This window comes from Schistocerca serialis, chromosome 8, assembly GCF_023864345.2.
Source record: "Schistocerca serialis cubense isolate TAMUIC-IGC-003099 chromosome 8, iqSchSeri2.2, whole genome shotgun sequence".
In the NCBI taxonomy this organism is placed as follows: Eukaryota; Metazoa; Arthropoda; class Insecta; order Orthoptera; family Acrididae; genus Schistocerca; species Schistocerca serialis.
In genome coordinates, this window is record NC_064645.1 from 569179346 (window position 1) to 569195438 (window position 16093).

The window sequence follows — 16093 nt, forward strand, 5'->3', positions numbered from 1 at the left end:
AATGCGGATATGTGACCGTTGGATGCAGGAGGGTACGACGGACCGACGTGGTCGATCGCATTCACCTCGGTGCACCACTGCACGCGCTGATAGGCAAATTGTGCGCATGGCAGTGACGGATCGCTCAGTGACATCTCGAACCATAGCACAGCACATTGCGTCTGTAACGCATCATCCAGTGTCTGCGCGTACCATTCGACGCCATTTACAGCAAAGTGGTCTGTCCGCAAGACGTCCATTGCTTCGTCTACCATTGACGCAGAACCACAGACGTCTCCGTCACCAATGGTGTGATAACAGACGGATGTGGACGGCAGAATGGAATGACGTTGTCTTTACTGACGAGGCACGCTTCTGTCTGCAGCACCACGATGGTCGGATTCGAGTGTGGAGACACCGTGGAGAGAGGATGCTGGACAGCTGCATTATGCACCGCCACACTGGTCTTGCACCGGGTATTATGGTATGGGGCGGTATTGGATATTACTCTCGCACGCCTCTAGTACCCATTGCCGGTACTTTAAATAGCCGGCGCTACATATCCGAGGTGCTGGAGCCAGTTGTCCTTCCTTACCTTCAGGGCTCGGCCACAGCCATATTTCAACAGGATAATGCGCGACCACACGTGGCATGCATTGTCCAAAGGTTCTTCGTCAATAACCAGATTGAAGTGCTTCCCTGGCCGGCTCGCTCTCCGGATCTTTCGCCGATAGAAAACATGTGGTCCATGGTTGCTCAACGAGTGACCCAGATTACATCCCCAGCTGCAACACCAGATGATCTTTCGCAACTTGTGGAAGCTGCTTGGGCTGCTGTACCCCAGGAACACATCCAACGTCTCTTTGACTCAATGCCGGGACGTGTGGCAGCGGTGATCTCCAACAATGGCGGCTACTCTGGCTACTGATTCTGGCAGGAACCACATGTCACAAAAGTCTGTAAACGTAATCATTTGATACTTGGTCAACATGTTATCTACAAAATAAATTGTGTTGTGCTACCTCTTGTCTTTCTTGGTGTTGCATTTACGGTGGCCAGCAGTGTATTTTCCTCTTTTGTGGCGAGCAAGTATTTTGATTATCAGAAGTCAGGGTGAAAGACCATTTAATGGGAACTTACCGTAGAGGTCGCCTCTGAGCTGCTCATAGTGCTGTTTATGATAGAGACATTTATTACTAGTGTTATCGTCAGGAATATTACTATGTTGTGCTTGTGAAAGTTCATCTAATATGTCTATCAACTATAACCCAAAATCTTCATTTATAATCATAGTTCCTGATCCCTCTGATTAAACAGAGGACAGAAATATTTCTTCCAGTGAGCTGGACAAGAACGTGGACTTGCAGACTGGAAACTATGGTCAGTATGTTCTCCATCGCTTTCTGGCTGACCACTGAAATAATTTTCAGGCTCTCGTAAAAGACGGACCCGCCGCCCCACAAGAGGAAGCGTTTTTAAGGTAAGATTCTATAAAAATTTCAATTGCACTTCTTATATTTTCACATTTCTACTTGACAACGAGATCTTTTCATTACTCTTCATAATTGTTACGCTACGAAGAAATTATGTAATTTTTCTGTCTTAAGGAGTAGTGTCCGCCTTGAAAAATTTATCTTCTGAGTACTAAATGTCTGATACACTTTACGTAATAAATTTCAGCGAGCAAAAAAGACGAACATATGAACATTCGAAATATGTTTCTAGTCGATATTAAATATATTTTATGTAGTCATATGGCACGGAGATTGAAACGTAAAAACCGCACTATCCGTTGATTACTAACTAATAGTATTACAGCATAGATTAAAACGTTACTGCTCTGACACGCGTCCCACTGTATTGCCCTTAATAATTAGTACATCATTTTAAATTGATAGGAGCAGTACGACCAAAAACAGCCTTGCAACATATGATAGAGGGTGCCCGGGAAGTAGAAGCGAATATTAAAATGCTATAGATCATACAAAATTTATTGAAAATGTAGTTTCTTTATAAACACATTCAGTTCCTTCTCCCATTTATGCATGAAAAATTGTATCCTCCACACGACCACTCAAAGTCGCCCGGCAACAAGCAATGCGTTTACTGAATTTCTCGATGACGTGTTCACAAATATCTGGTGGCGTGCCGTTAATAACCCTTTTAATTTTGTCCTTCAATTGTTGTACTGTTTGTGGTTTGTTCAGATACACTTTGGTTTCACCAATCCCCACAAAAAAGTCACAAAGCATATGATCGCATTATCTGGCAGGGCATTCCTGGTTGTCACGCAAAGTGATTATTTGTAGAGCAAACTTTTCATTCAGATGAGCAATCGTTTCACGGGATGTGCGACATGTCGCACCAAAAGTCAACATTTTTATCAATAAGAGAGAAAAACCAGTCAGAAATCATGTTTCGGTAACGGTCGCCGTTCACAGTGACAGCAGCTTCCACATCATTTTCAAAAAAAGTACAGGCCAATCACACCTTCTGCCCACAACCCACACCATACAGTCGTGCATTGTGGATGCCTCTCATCTTCTACAGTCACTCGTCCATTTTTGTTACCTTAATTCCGCAGTCCTACAGAGGGCGTTCAAAAAGTTTTGCACAGTCGCCTCTAATTTTTTTTTATTTTTTGCAGGAGGAGAATGACATTTTTTGTTAACATACTTGGAACATTATCTGTAAGATGGTATATAAAAATATTTTCTTTTATTTACAGGTGATCCATAATGGACCGTGAAGTAGATGTCAGGTTGCGACGACGGTCGGTGATGGAGCTCCTCTTCAAGACCGGCGATGTCTCTGCCACATCGATTAACAGGAAGTTGCTCACTGTTTACGGGGAGGACACAGTGGATCGCAGCAGTATCAAGCGGTGGTTGCAGAGGTTTAAAGAAGGTGATTTCTCTCTACTGGACAATCCACGATGCGGTAGACTATCGACGACAGTGAGTGATGTGAATAAGGAGACCATTGATCACATCATCCAAAATGACAGATATGTGACGACACCACAGCTTGCTGAAATGACTCGTTTTGTCATTGGGTAGTGTGGTATCACTGGTGCACTCACTAGGGTACAGAAAAATCTGTGCACGTTGGGTGCCTAGATTATTGACAAGAGAAATGAAAACTATGAGGAAGAATGTGTGCGAGGGTCTCATGAAGACCTTTACTGAAGAGTGGAAACAGTGTTTGGCAGCGTCATTACCCAGGATGTAACGTGGTTGTTTTTGTCCGAACCTGTGAGCAAAACTCAATTCATAGAGTGGCGTCATTCAGTCTCCTCTCGGAAGAAGAAACCAAGACTTTCACGAACAGCAGGCCGAAAAGTGATGGCCTCCTTCTTCTGGGATCACTGTGGTGTCATTTTCATTGACGTTTTGGAACCTGGCTCCACAATTAACCGGGGCCGTTACTGTTTGTCATTGGAGAAGCTGCGATGTGCCATCAAGACCCACAGACCACAACTTCAGGGTCAGCTCATCAGACTACACCATGCCGAACCCCATACAACCCTTATGACGCAGGAGAAAAATCAGTAAAATGAGTTGAAAAATTGTTCCTCATACTCCCTGCAGTCCAGACTTGGCTCCGTCTGATTTTTACATCTTTGGTCGTCTGAAGGCCCACTTGCGCTGTAAAACATTTGATATTGAGAAAGACCTCATTTCCTGTGCAAAGCGATGGTGTAAAAGTCAATCCCCAGAATTTTACCAAAGTGCATTTACAGCATGGAAAGAACGTTGGGCCAGATGCGTCATAGTTGATGGAGGCTACATTGAGTAGGCTCAATAGCTAAATGTTCCAAGTATGTTTACAAAAAATTTCATTCCCTGCTGCATAAAATAAAAATAGAGACGAATGTGAAAACCTTTTTGAACGCCCTTTGTGCTTATTGACGTACCCAGTGCGGTGGAAGTGCGCTTCATCTGAGAAATTTATTCTGTTTGTGAAGTTCTCGTTCTTCGCTTGTCGAACCAATACCCAGTGACCAAATCGATGTCTCTTTTCATGATCTCCACGCTTCAGCTCTTATGTAAGTTGAATCTTGTACCCATGCATTTTCAGATATTTGAATAGATTTCGTCCAGTGAACTTGACGAAAATTCAATTGTTGAGCTCGTCGGCGAACCGATTTTCTGGGGCTTACGGTCAAATTGTCACACACGACAGCAATGTTTTCTTGTGTTCGAACAGAACGCGGTCGTCCTGTTTTCTTAACATTTGAAGTAGAACCCGTGGTCTCAAACTTCCGAATCAACTGCCGAACTTATGATTCGGTTGGAGCAGCATTACGTCTGAGAGTCACACGCAAGTAACGAACGGTTGCCGTTGGACCTTCACTGTTTTTGTATTAACTTTTTATCATTTGGATACGTTGCTCAGTTGTCACATGCCCCATGACGAAAATAACCATTAAATAACTATGCTCACCACACAAAAGCTATCAGGCTACTAATGGGAAGGATCGCAGATAACAAGCATGAAAAAACCACGGCTGCCAACCTAATATGACAATAGGGCGCAAAATTCAAATTCGTTCTTAATTCCCGGGCACCCGTTGGAACGAACTGTCTGCAACAGTAATTGAGGGAATAACAGAGATGCGTAATCGATTGATAAAGGAGACCTACCATTTTGCTCTTCGTACTTGTAATTTACCATCACGTCCTTTTTCTATTAAAACTTATCTGATCTAACTTGGTCAGGAGTCGTTCTCACACTACGCTCCAACTTGTGTGGCGTAATTAATCTTTGCATGAGCACAATTCAGGAAGAGGTTCGTACACCATAAAATAAATAAAAAGCCACTGTGGTATAAAAACAGTGTTGTTGAGGCCCTATGTCCACTGATTACTTTAGTGAAGTCTCAAAAACAAGAGAAGAGGAAAAATACAATCGTCATGCATCAGCATTTCGGGAGCCTATATAGTAGCGCTGATTTCAACCGACAAGAAGCACTTCTAAATTTAATTCACTAGGGACTCCCATTTGAGATCACACTAATAGCTGCCACACGGGAAATGCAAAACGAAAAAAGAAAAGGTTAAAATGGCTCTGATATTTGAATAGATTTCGTCCAGTGAACTTGATGAAAATTCAATTGTTGAGCGCGTCGGCGAACCGATTTTCTGGGGCTTACGGTCAAATTGTCACAGCACTATGGGACTTAATATCTGAGGTCATCAGTCCCCTAGATCTTAGAACTACTTAAACCTAACCAACCTAAGGACATCACACACATCCATGCCAGAGGCAGGATTCGTTATGCCAGTAAGTAAGGAAGAAACAAGATGGCTCTCGATGTGACAAAATGCCAAAGAACAAACGGCATGAACGCGAGCCGCACACGGCTCAGTGTTAGAAAGGGATCTACCCTCCGAGTTTGCGTGCTCACATTCTTTGGGTGGTCAATCGTCGACTTCCTGATCTGGACCTGACGTTGCATCACCAGCCACTGCACCATTCTACCACCAGGGGGCTACAGAGCATAATAAGTGTTAACATTAGGAAGAGTCGCGAATCTGACACCATATGTCGGTAGAAAAGTTGTAAATAAGGGTCAAAGACCACTGTATGACGCCCAACATGTAGTATGTTGACAGAGGGAGAATCTGCAGCTAATGACAATTCCAACTCAGTAGTGCCATAAGCTTTGTAGTCGTTCGTCTAATGTTGAGAAAGTCAAAATGTGAACAATTGTGTATGCAGTGACTTCAGTTGGTGTTTTGAAGATATAATTTTTTTGTCATAGTATCTACAGTTTTAGATGGACAAAGGTTTTGTCACGTCCTTACGTCATCTGTCGGACGATGCCTATTATTTGGTTGTGACTTTTTTCGGTTTTGTCTTGACCTCTTTGTCACGACTGTGTGGTTCAAATGGTTCAAATGGCTCTGAGCACTATGCGACTCAACTTCTGAGGTCATCAGTCGCCTAGAACTTAGAACTAATTAAATCTAACTAACCTAAGGACATCACACACATCCATGCCCGAGGCAGGATTCGAACCTGCGACCGTAGCGGTCACGCGGTTCCAGACTGAAGCGCCTTTAACCGCACGGCCACACCGGCCGGCCACGACTGTGTGGGTCAACTTTATCGACTTGCAGGATAACGTGCATCTTGTTGCCAATCAGATTCATAACTAACCTGCCGTTGGATTTTGCGCCGGCTGCGGTGACCGAGCGGTTCTAGGCGCTTCAGTCCGGCACCGCGCGACTGCTACGGTTGCAAGTTCGAATCCTGCCTCGAGTATGGATGTGTGTCATGTCCTTAAGTTAGTTTGTTTTAAATAGTTCTGAGTTGTAGGGGACTGATAACCACAGAAGTTAAGTCCCGTAGTGCTCAGAGCCATTTCAACCATTTTTTGAGTGTGCCTGTGTGCCTTTCCTCGTCGTGTTGATGCTGTCCGGCACGGCGTGTAGTTCGACAGCCTTTTAAGTTGTTTGGTTCATATTTGCTTAGAGTGGTTACTGTTCCTTTGGCTGTTTTTAAACGCCAATTTCTGAAGACGTAGTGCTATTCATATCCTCGTCCTCCGCCGATGTTTTCCATCGTTGTGCCGTTGGTCGGACGGAAGGGAATTGGTTACATTGTTGGTCGGTCCTTGGGCCATCTCTAGTTTGGGTTTTCATCCGATTATTTGACTTCAACTCTTGGCTGCCTGTCTCACCTGGCCTTACGTTTGAGTTACCTTTCTCAGGCCGATCCTTGGAACACTTTTGAGCACCACTTGTTCTGTTTGTTTAACATTATGATTTTCATTTTAGTTTGAAGTATTGTGAGAGGCCCTTGTCCGTTTATTAATTCAGTTCTTTTTATATTTTACATAAAGGCCTTAAGCAGTGTTAAATTACAATTTTGAAGATTGATTTTATTTTAAGAAAGAAAAAACTTTTTTTTCCTTAAAATTGGTTCTATCTGAAATTGTATGTAATCCAGACAGTAGGCCATTAGTTGTTCGATGTGTTGTGTGTGGCCTTCAGCCGAGGATTTGCGTGAACCCCTTCTAGTATGGCCTTCAGCCATGTGTATTTTTTAATGGAAATTTTTATAGGAAGGAAGGGGTTTATTTTAAATTGTTTGTCTGACTTGTTGTTTAGGCCTTCAGCCGTTTTTTCAAATTTGTTTTTGGCCTTCAGCCAAACAATAAGTTAATATTTCTTTAATTAGGCTTTCAGGCGTTCTGTAGTAAGTTTAAAAAGAAATTTCTTGGTTGGAAAAATTGTTTATTAATGTGTTATAATTATTGTTGTCCATCAGACGTGTAATGCAGGCCTTGAGTCGCAAATTGTTTTCAAGTACATTTTTTTAAAAGGAAAAACAATTTTACCATTTATTTTTAATTGGTTTTGATTTCTAAGCCAGGCCTTCACCGGTTCTTGTTTATGATGTGGTTTTGGGCCTTCAGCCCAGAAAGCATCTCAAGTTCTTTAACTAGGCCTTCAGTCGTATTGTTTAGTTGTGATCTTTTAAAGCAATGTGTAAATGAGTGGTTCTTAGAAAAATAAAGTCGTGTTTTTGATTGTGCAACTCACAGTAACTGTTTAGGGCCCCATCCACAATCATAACCTTATCTTGTGCGCTCTCTGAGTACCTACCAACTTGGTTTAAAACACCCAAACGCGTTATTAAAATATCATTACAAGATTAAATATTTATTGACCACAAAATACAACAGCGATGTATGGACATTCAGGCACCCAGCGCTGACAGTACCACAATCCATAAGTGCCCATCTGAGATGTACTAACTAGGTTGTGGCAGAGTCAGCGTGTCAGCACCAGTGTTGTGTGTTCCAATGGAGTTACCACATATCACCATGCGCCCTGCCCAAGGCAGCCAACAGCTTCCTGAGGAAGACGACCAAGGCATCGACGATCCTGTCAGAGATTGTATGCCTGCTCTGCTCAGTGAGGCAATTTCCATGGCCTCCCTTCAGGAGAGAAATACTGCACTGTCCAAGTCTACCACGGTAAATGAGGTGGGCAGCAGCAACAGCAGCAGCATGCGCCCACAACGACGGATGACGATCTTCCAGCACGTCCTGCTATTCAGGCCTCCAGAAAACCCAACAGATATTGATGGCCACCTCACCATCAATCTTGACTTTGTAATAGGCGCTGCAGACAGGACTTACTGCCCTATAGAAGTTTAAAGACTACCAAAGGAATAGAAGGTCTACCAACGTAGGCCTCCCCTCTCGACAGGATGGCTGCAAACTGAACTGAGCTCGACCACAATGGAAGTAGTATTTATGTGGTATGGGCTTATGTGCTCTGTTCGGGCGAGACAGAATTGACATCATGCACCCTGATTTCCTCATTTGATCAATACACTGTTTTACCTTCGAGACACTCTTACTTCTATGTCAGCATTCTGAATAGTTACTGTTACGACAAATTTAACTCTACTGGTGACACTCTGCCTTTACACCATTATGAAGACATCTTTCGGTCACCATGATGTCATTGTGCTATCTCGCTGGCTGGTCCACCGAGTTCGTCCAGTGTGTCGCCACTCCTTCCGTGTTTTGTGCTGCCCTCTTAGTGGTTCTTCCTCGCTCCAATTTCGCTTTGTAACTGACCCAATCTGCTCTGAATCTGGCGTTGATAGTGAAGATCTTTGAAATGTTTCTGGCTTCCCCAAATATACTCTTCTGGTATGAATGTGTGGTGTCTGTTCTTTCAGACATGTCCGTAAGAATAAACACCACGCGAAATCCTCAGCTGTGATACATTATATGTAAACTGAAGGTGGAGCTGGGAGAAAGATGAGGAAAAAGTAGGGATTAGTGACCTCAGTTGCCTCGGGACACTTCGTGGAATCAACGGCGACGAGTGAAAATATCTACAGCAGTAGGATTCCAGCCCATCTCTTGTTTACTAGGCAGGTGCCATAACCAATGCGCTATCCGGGACACAGTGTTATCGCAACTGCGCGGCCTATCTCAGGACCCATCGCGGCCAACCTACACACCAACCGGGCGCCACCTATCTGCAATCCCTGTCCATTTCCTCCATGCTCGCTACTCTGAGGTTCCCACAAGAGGTCGGACGTAATTGTGCATCTGCAGTGAAGAACTGAAGAACGTGGAACCATTGCCCAGCTAGGTGAATCAATTATACACATCAAAAAAAGCTTTGTATCACCTCGGTTCCGAGAGTTCCGGAACCTGTACAGAAAATTGGAATAGAGATCATCATACACATCATTCCCGACCTTTTTATTGCTCATGAAAACCACACATTGCACGTTGAACGACCATACAGTGAGACCTTCAAAGGTGGTAGTCTAGATTGCTGTACACACCGGTATCCCTAATAGCCAGTAGCACGTCCTCTTCCCTTGGCTCCAGGGTATTCGTCGTAGCATACTATCCATAAGTTTATCAAGACACTGTTGGTCCAAATTGTCCCACTCCTCAAAGGCGATTCGCAGTAGACCCTGAAACGTCCCCTTTGAACAATTATTCACGACTGTGCTTTTACTGACACACAATCTTTTTTTTTAGCGCAACGCAATCTGACTTTCAAAGATCCCTAAAAAAGATTGGCCCTGACTAACATTAACCTATACCTTTCACAAATCACTTACCTCACAAAAATCTTCGTTACTGGAACTACTGCAATACAGCGAGCGCCACTACTGCCAGCTAAATAAAAGATTCAAACTACGGAAGGCACTAACTACTGATAGGCATAGTTAGCAAATGAAAGATTTTAATAGAGAACAAACACTGCATTTACCTTAATAGTCATAATATATATAGCAGTTCATGACAAATTTCAAAACTCCGCCATCTCTCTTCCCACATCCACCACTGCTGGCGGCTTACCTCCAACTGCGCAACGCTACGCGCTGTTCACATCCAGCTGCCGCTGCCCTACACTACAATGGCAGACAACAATGCAAAGTAGCCACAGACTGCACACAGCACAGCCAGTGATTCTCACACAGAGCGCTACGTGGCGTTACCAATAAGAAAACCTAAACAGCCTACTTACATAGCCCCCATGCTCCCCACAAAAAAATTTTACAAATTGTTTTGGGCAGTGGCCAATAATGATTTGATAAAATTTTTCATAATTACAATAACAAAGATATCAAATGCACACACTTATTGATACAATGTTGGTCAAAAGCTAAAATTTTCTCACAGTCCACGAAGATAGTCCTGATCATTCATCATAATAGTAATTACAGTTTTTTTCACAAAGTCTCATTAGTAAAAGAAATTGCACACAGAAGTAGTGGATTTCCATGCAGTCTTGAAGAAGTAGAGTTGTCCTTCCAACGGACATGCAGGCAAGTAATGGGCCACAACAGAGCAAACCCACAGCAGAGTCAGTCGAAGTTTGGAAGAATATTGGTAGGTAGGTCATCACAGAGTAGACCCACTGTAGTCCTTGTAGAGATTACGGTATTGGTGGGCCATCAAAGATGCAGACCCACTGTAGTTCTTGTAGAAATAATGGTATTGGTGGGCCATCAAAGATGCAGACCCACTGTAGTCCTTGTAGAAATAATGATATTGGTGGGCCATCGAAGGTGCAGACCCACTGTAGTCCATGTAGAGACGGCCAGCAGCCATCTGTTGCGACTGTGCAGGTGCACAATCACCATCGAAGAGTCTTGCGGAGAATATAGCAAGTCCATAAACCACCACTTGTCCACTCACAAAAAATTTTTTTTTGAAATGTCCTTAGAACCAGCAATGCTGTTATCCAGTCCCTTGCTGAATTTTTAACACACGTGCAAACACTAACAGTCCCAACTTCTCACATACTGTGCATATATTATGGCCAACAGAAACATGTGCATTGAAATGATACTTAATTTGAAGAACTGGTAACAATTACAATTTGATAACATAAAAATACAATAACAAAGGTACAAAATACATCATTAAAGAACATAACAATACAGATAACATTTGTGGTACAGGCTTTACAAAAGAATCGAACTAACATATACATCAGTGTTACAGGAATTATGACATAAGTAAATACATAAAAGATCAGAATAACTTTTGGAACATCACCTTTGCACATGAGCATTAAAACAAAACAGAATAAATAATGTCTAAGCATATTTACAAGGTAAATAAAATACTATTAATGCCAATTATATTTGAGGATAACAGTATTCCTCATCATAGTGAATGTAGCTTAGCAATAGAAGAAGAAAAAATTCTATGAAACTACACAGAGACAGGAAGAAAACAAATACACAAGGGTACACAAACACATAGTGGGATAACACAAAAGGAAAGGACAGGATTCGTTTTCAGTGTATCATTTGCTATTGCAGTCCAACTCAAAACTTCATTCCATAGATCTTTCGTCTTATTTCGATATTTGCTCCAGCCAAAAAAATCCTATCCAAGCATGCTTTCTGTATTTTTCTCGTATAACCTCTCAGTGCATTTCTTCAAATTCATCGCAACTCATTCTCTTATAGGCTACCCCCTCTTAAGCTCACTTACCTCTACTGATCTCAGATGCTAAACTAAGGGATGAGGCAATGCAGCAGCACAAAACAATTAACACGAACAGCAATGACAAAAAAATTCAAATTGGCAAAGTAAGCAACAATATTACAACTAATATAAGGCAATGAGCAGCAAACAAGAAAAATAAATCAGTAGTAAACTGACTTAGAAGAGTAACACAAAGTCAAATTCAGTAACACTATGCCCGGCAAACAGCAGCAGCAAATGCTATAACTAATACCTAAACATGACAAAGCTCAAGCAGAAAAAATATTACACTAAAGACAACAATGCAGATAAAGGAAATGTATAATCACATCTTAATATCTATGTAATTAAAGTGGTGCACCACAAAAACTAATTCTACAAAAAATTACTAAGTACTAGAAAAAAAAATTATATATGCAGTTACTTTTATTAGTCCTTTCTTATTGTTCTTTCCATTCCAAGAGCTCCTTTTTCGAAGAATGTATATCATAAAATAATTATGTAATAGATCTGTTGACAGAAAGTATTCACATTAGCAAATGCATTTAATTTTATTTTATGAAACCGATGCTGCAAGACAGCTGGAAACCAGATATCAAATGAAATAAGCAACTATGTACAAAGTAAAGCATAAGAACATCATTGAGTAGTCATGAGGCATTTCAAAAGTTAGGAGAAAAATCTCTCAACTAGGAAGACAGTAGTCATAATCAGGTGTATAGACATAAAAATATTTCTCGTCGTTTCATTAGGCATTTCAGTAAATATCATAAATTATGAGCTCCACAGTGTTATCATATGTTTCCAAGTTTGAGCGTGTCGTATTTGCGATGCTTTCTACAAAGGAATGTCAATAGCGAGGATAATGGCCTCCCATTTTTTTTTCACCTGTGCCTCTGAAAGGTTTTTTTTCCAGGCGTCTGTCGCGCAGCTGCCTACATGATGCATCGTGCCCATGACGCATTATGTGAAGGTCACTTTCTTGCCTAAATATTTACGACACCGGTTTCCACTACAGTGACAGTCTCATATAAAAATATTTCACAGGTCGAGAATTTGCGTTGCAAATGTGTAGAAACAAAATCCTATGAATATAACAGTGTTCAAAAAGTTTTCGCCGGCATTGCGATACATTCACGCATTTACACACATTTCATAACTCTTAAAGTACGATTCTCGATTGCCAACAACCTTTTTCACAAACCAGAGTCCCTAACCACTACTCATTATTCCTTACCTTATTCGTCGAAACTTCTTCAATATTTCATGATAACAGATACATAGCATACTCATATAGCATCAGCTTATTGATCATAAACATACCTCAACAGCATAATACACATCGTTGTCGTAAAAATAACATCATAACACCTCAGTCAAATCTCAAAAACGTCGTAGCTTTCTGCAATAATGTCAAAACCTAAAAAAAATTCTCTGCTCATTTCAATAGTGTCATCTACCTCAAACGTACTTTAAAAATCATGATCTCATACTAAATACATCATTCAAAGCTCTCATAGTATCACAATGGTTCTGAAAAAATATGAACAGTTCACAAAGTACAGACAAAATACAGTTTCATAAGTGTGAAGTTATCCAACGGTGTAATTGCGTAAACATCTGTCACTGACGTAGTAAAAAGAATGTTTGTTTCTCTGTCAAATGATCAGATAGCTGTGTAATTTATGTGTTAGAGAAATATGGTACCGATGTGTAAAGTTGAATAAGCAAATACCATATTAGCTAGGGCTCCTTGTGCTTGCCAAACACATGGTACACAAAGTAAGCGTTTACCCCCCTGAGGATTAATGTAATTATACCCTCAGGTGTTACAAATTACAGCAATGGAATGAAATGTATCACGGAAAACCTTTGTATCATTGTACTTCAACAATCTTTAAAAAAATAAATGTTTTAAGTACAAAAGTAATCACTCAAATATGTGTACTGTAGCGCTAAACTGTGCGTCTTGTTGTAAGATAATCTCTGTGGAAGTGTCGTAGTTATCGTCCTCCGAAAGCTAAGTTCTGCAGAAGTCAATGTACTTACCTCATCATAAACGAAAGTGAAAATCTTTGCATATAGATATCGTAGTTATTACATACCTGACCGTAATCAAGAAAGTACTATAATGTAATGTATTGTTGTGCTACAGAAAAGGCAGTCTCATTGTAGCTATACCACAAAAGTTACTATTAAAACATGTTTTACTTTCCAGAAGAGTTCAGAAAAACTGTGCAGATATAAAACAGATACACCGCAAAAGCAACATTGTAAATTGTCACTCATTAGTAGCATCGTGATAAAATCGTGTAGCTGTCACATTAACTAACCACTGTGTCATCTGGTATATCACAGAAAGTACTTTAAATCCAGAATGTATTTTCAAGTAAACCAAAATGTTGCATTAAAATCTCATTAGCAGTACCAGTATATGTTCTAAGTATGTAAGCCTTATAGTCGTTACGTAATCGTGCAACTAACAAGCACGAATGTACACACACAATAACACTGTGACGTCTGTTCACTATAACAATGCATTCGTAATTTCTGTTTAAATAAGTTCTCTTGGCTCTTGATTGGATATTTAACTTCAAACATTGTTGCATGGTAACAGTTTCTAAGTCTGACAATGTATACTAGAAATGTGAAGAGAAAAGTTTTATGGCAAAGACAAAGTTAAAAAGCAGATTATCTTTCAATAAACGGTTTTACATGTGAAATGTGGTGCAATCCTTTACTCTTCCTAGTACGCAATTATCATGTGGTATACGTCGGATTCTGTAAGGTCCATTGTAAACTAGAAAGAATTTGTGACTCAAGTGTTTCTTCTTGTGTGACAATGAATGAGCTTTAATGAGAACTTTCTGACCAATATATAATTTCTTTGCATTTGCTTTACCGTGCAGTTTTCTCCTTTTGTCTGCTGCAGATTTTATATTTTTAAGAGCCAAATCAATTATGTCTTTGTGTCGAAGTTTACGTGTATTCGGGAAAGGTACAAGCTCTCTGATTCTGTTCGGTGGTTCTTCATTCTTCAGTACAAGAGTAGGTGGTATAGCAGTGGAATCATGAGGCATTTCATTCAGCACGTTTTGAAATAAGTGTAAATATCTGTCCCAATGCTGATGCTTTCTGTGACAATAAAGTCTGCAAAGCTTATTGATTTCTTTCATAATCCGTTCAGACTGGTTACAATGTGGTGAGTACAATGAGATAAAAACAGGTTTGATTTTATGATTCCGAAGCATGCGTGACCGAACAGCAGGTCTGAATTGCGGTCCATTATCTGAAATGACTTTACTAACGTGTCCAACTTCATGTAAGAAATTTTTAACAAAGGCGTTGGATACAGACCGTCCAGTGGCTTTACGTAACGGAGTGAAAGAAACAAATTTTGAAGTAAGTTCAATAGCGACTAGAACGTACGAAAATCCATTAGATGTTCTGACAAGCGGTCCCAAGAGATCAACAGCAGCAAATTCTTTTAATTTAGAAGGAATGATAGGAAACAACTGAGCACGATGTGAGATAGTAGATGGTTTCGCCTTTTGACAAAGTTTACAAATAGACAAGACTCTTCGAATTCTCTTTTCCACATTGTTAAAATAACAAGTCGTTCGAAGAATATGATAACATTTTCGTGGACCAAAATGTGCGTAGCTGAAATGAATGTACCAAATGAGCTTATTAACAAAATCGTCTGGAATGCAAAGTACCCATAGCTTGTCATCAACAGTGCAGCGTTTGAAGAGTATGTTGTTTCTGACCAAGTAATAATGCCGAATCTGAGTGTGTGTCTTTTCATGCCATTTACTTTTGATGTCTTTCCAAATCGGATCTTTATCTTGTTCATGAGCAATGTCCTTTAAAGATGTGGTGATGAAGTTTTCAAAGGCGACTTTCTGAATGTAAAGAATACTGAAATTTTTCTCGAGGTTGCCTTCTGTGTTACTTTTCTCAAGCCCAGCCGGTGCGCGTGACAGTGCGTCCGGAACAATGTTCTCCTTGCCGGGAATGTAGACTATTGTGAAGTGGAATTCTTGCAGAAACAATGCCCAACGTTTTAACCTGTCATGATTTAATTTTGAAGACATAAGAAATTGTAATGCACGATGATCACTGTATACTTTTACGTGCTTACCAGAAAGAAAGAAACGGAATTTGTTAAATGCCCAAACGATAGCTAAAGCTTCTAATTCAGTTCAAAATGGCTCTGAGCACTATGGGACTCAACTGCTGAGGTCATTAGTCCGCTAGAACTTAGAACTAGTTAAACCTAACTAACCTAAGGACATCACACACATCCATGCCCGAGGCAGGATTCGAACCTGCGGTTCCAGACTGCAGCGCCTTTAACCGCACGGCTACTTCGGCCGGCTCTAATTCAGTAACAGAATAATTTTTTTTCAGATTTTGTTAGCACTCGGCTAGCAAAAGCAATGGTTTTCTGAACAGTAGTGTCATTTTCTGTGGCTTCTTGAAATAAATGGGCACCAAGACCGACTTTAGAAGAATCCGTGCTAAGGCAGAAATCTTGTGACAGATCTGGATGAGCTAGTATTGGCGCGTTAAGTAGCGATTCTTTCAAAGAATTGAATTCCAACTGTGCTTGTT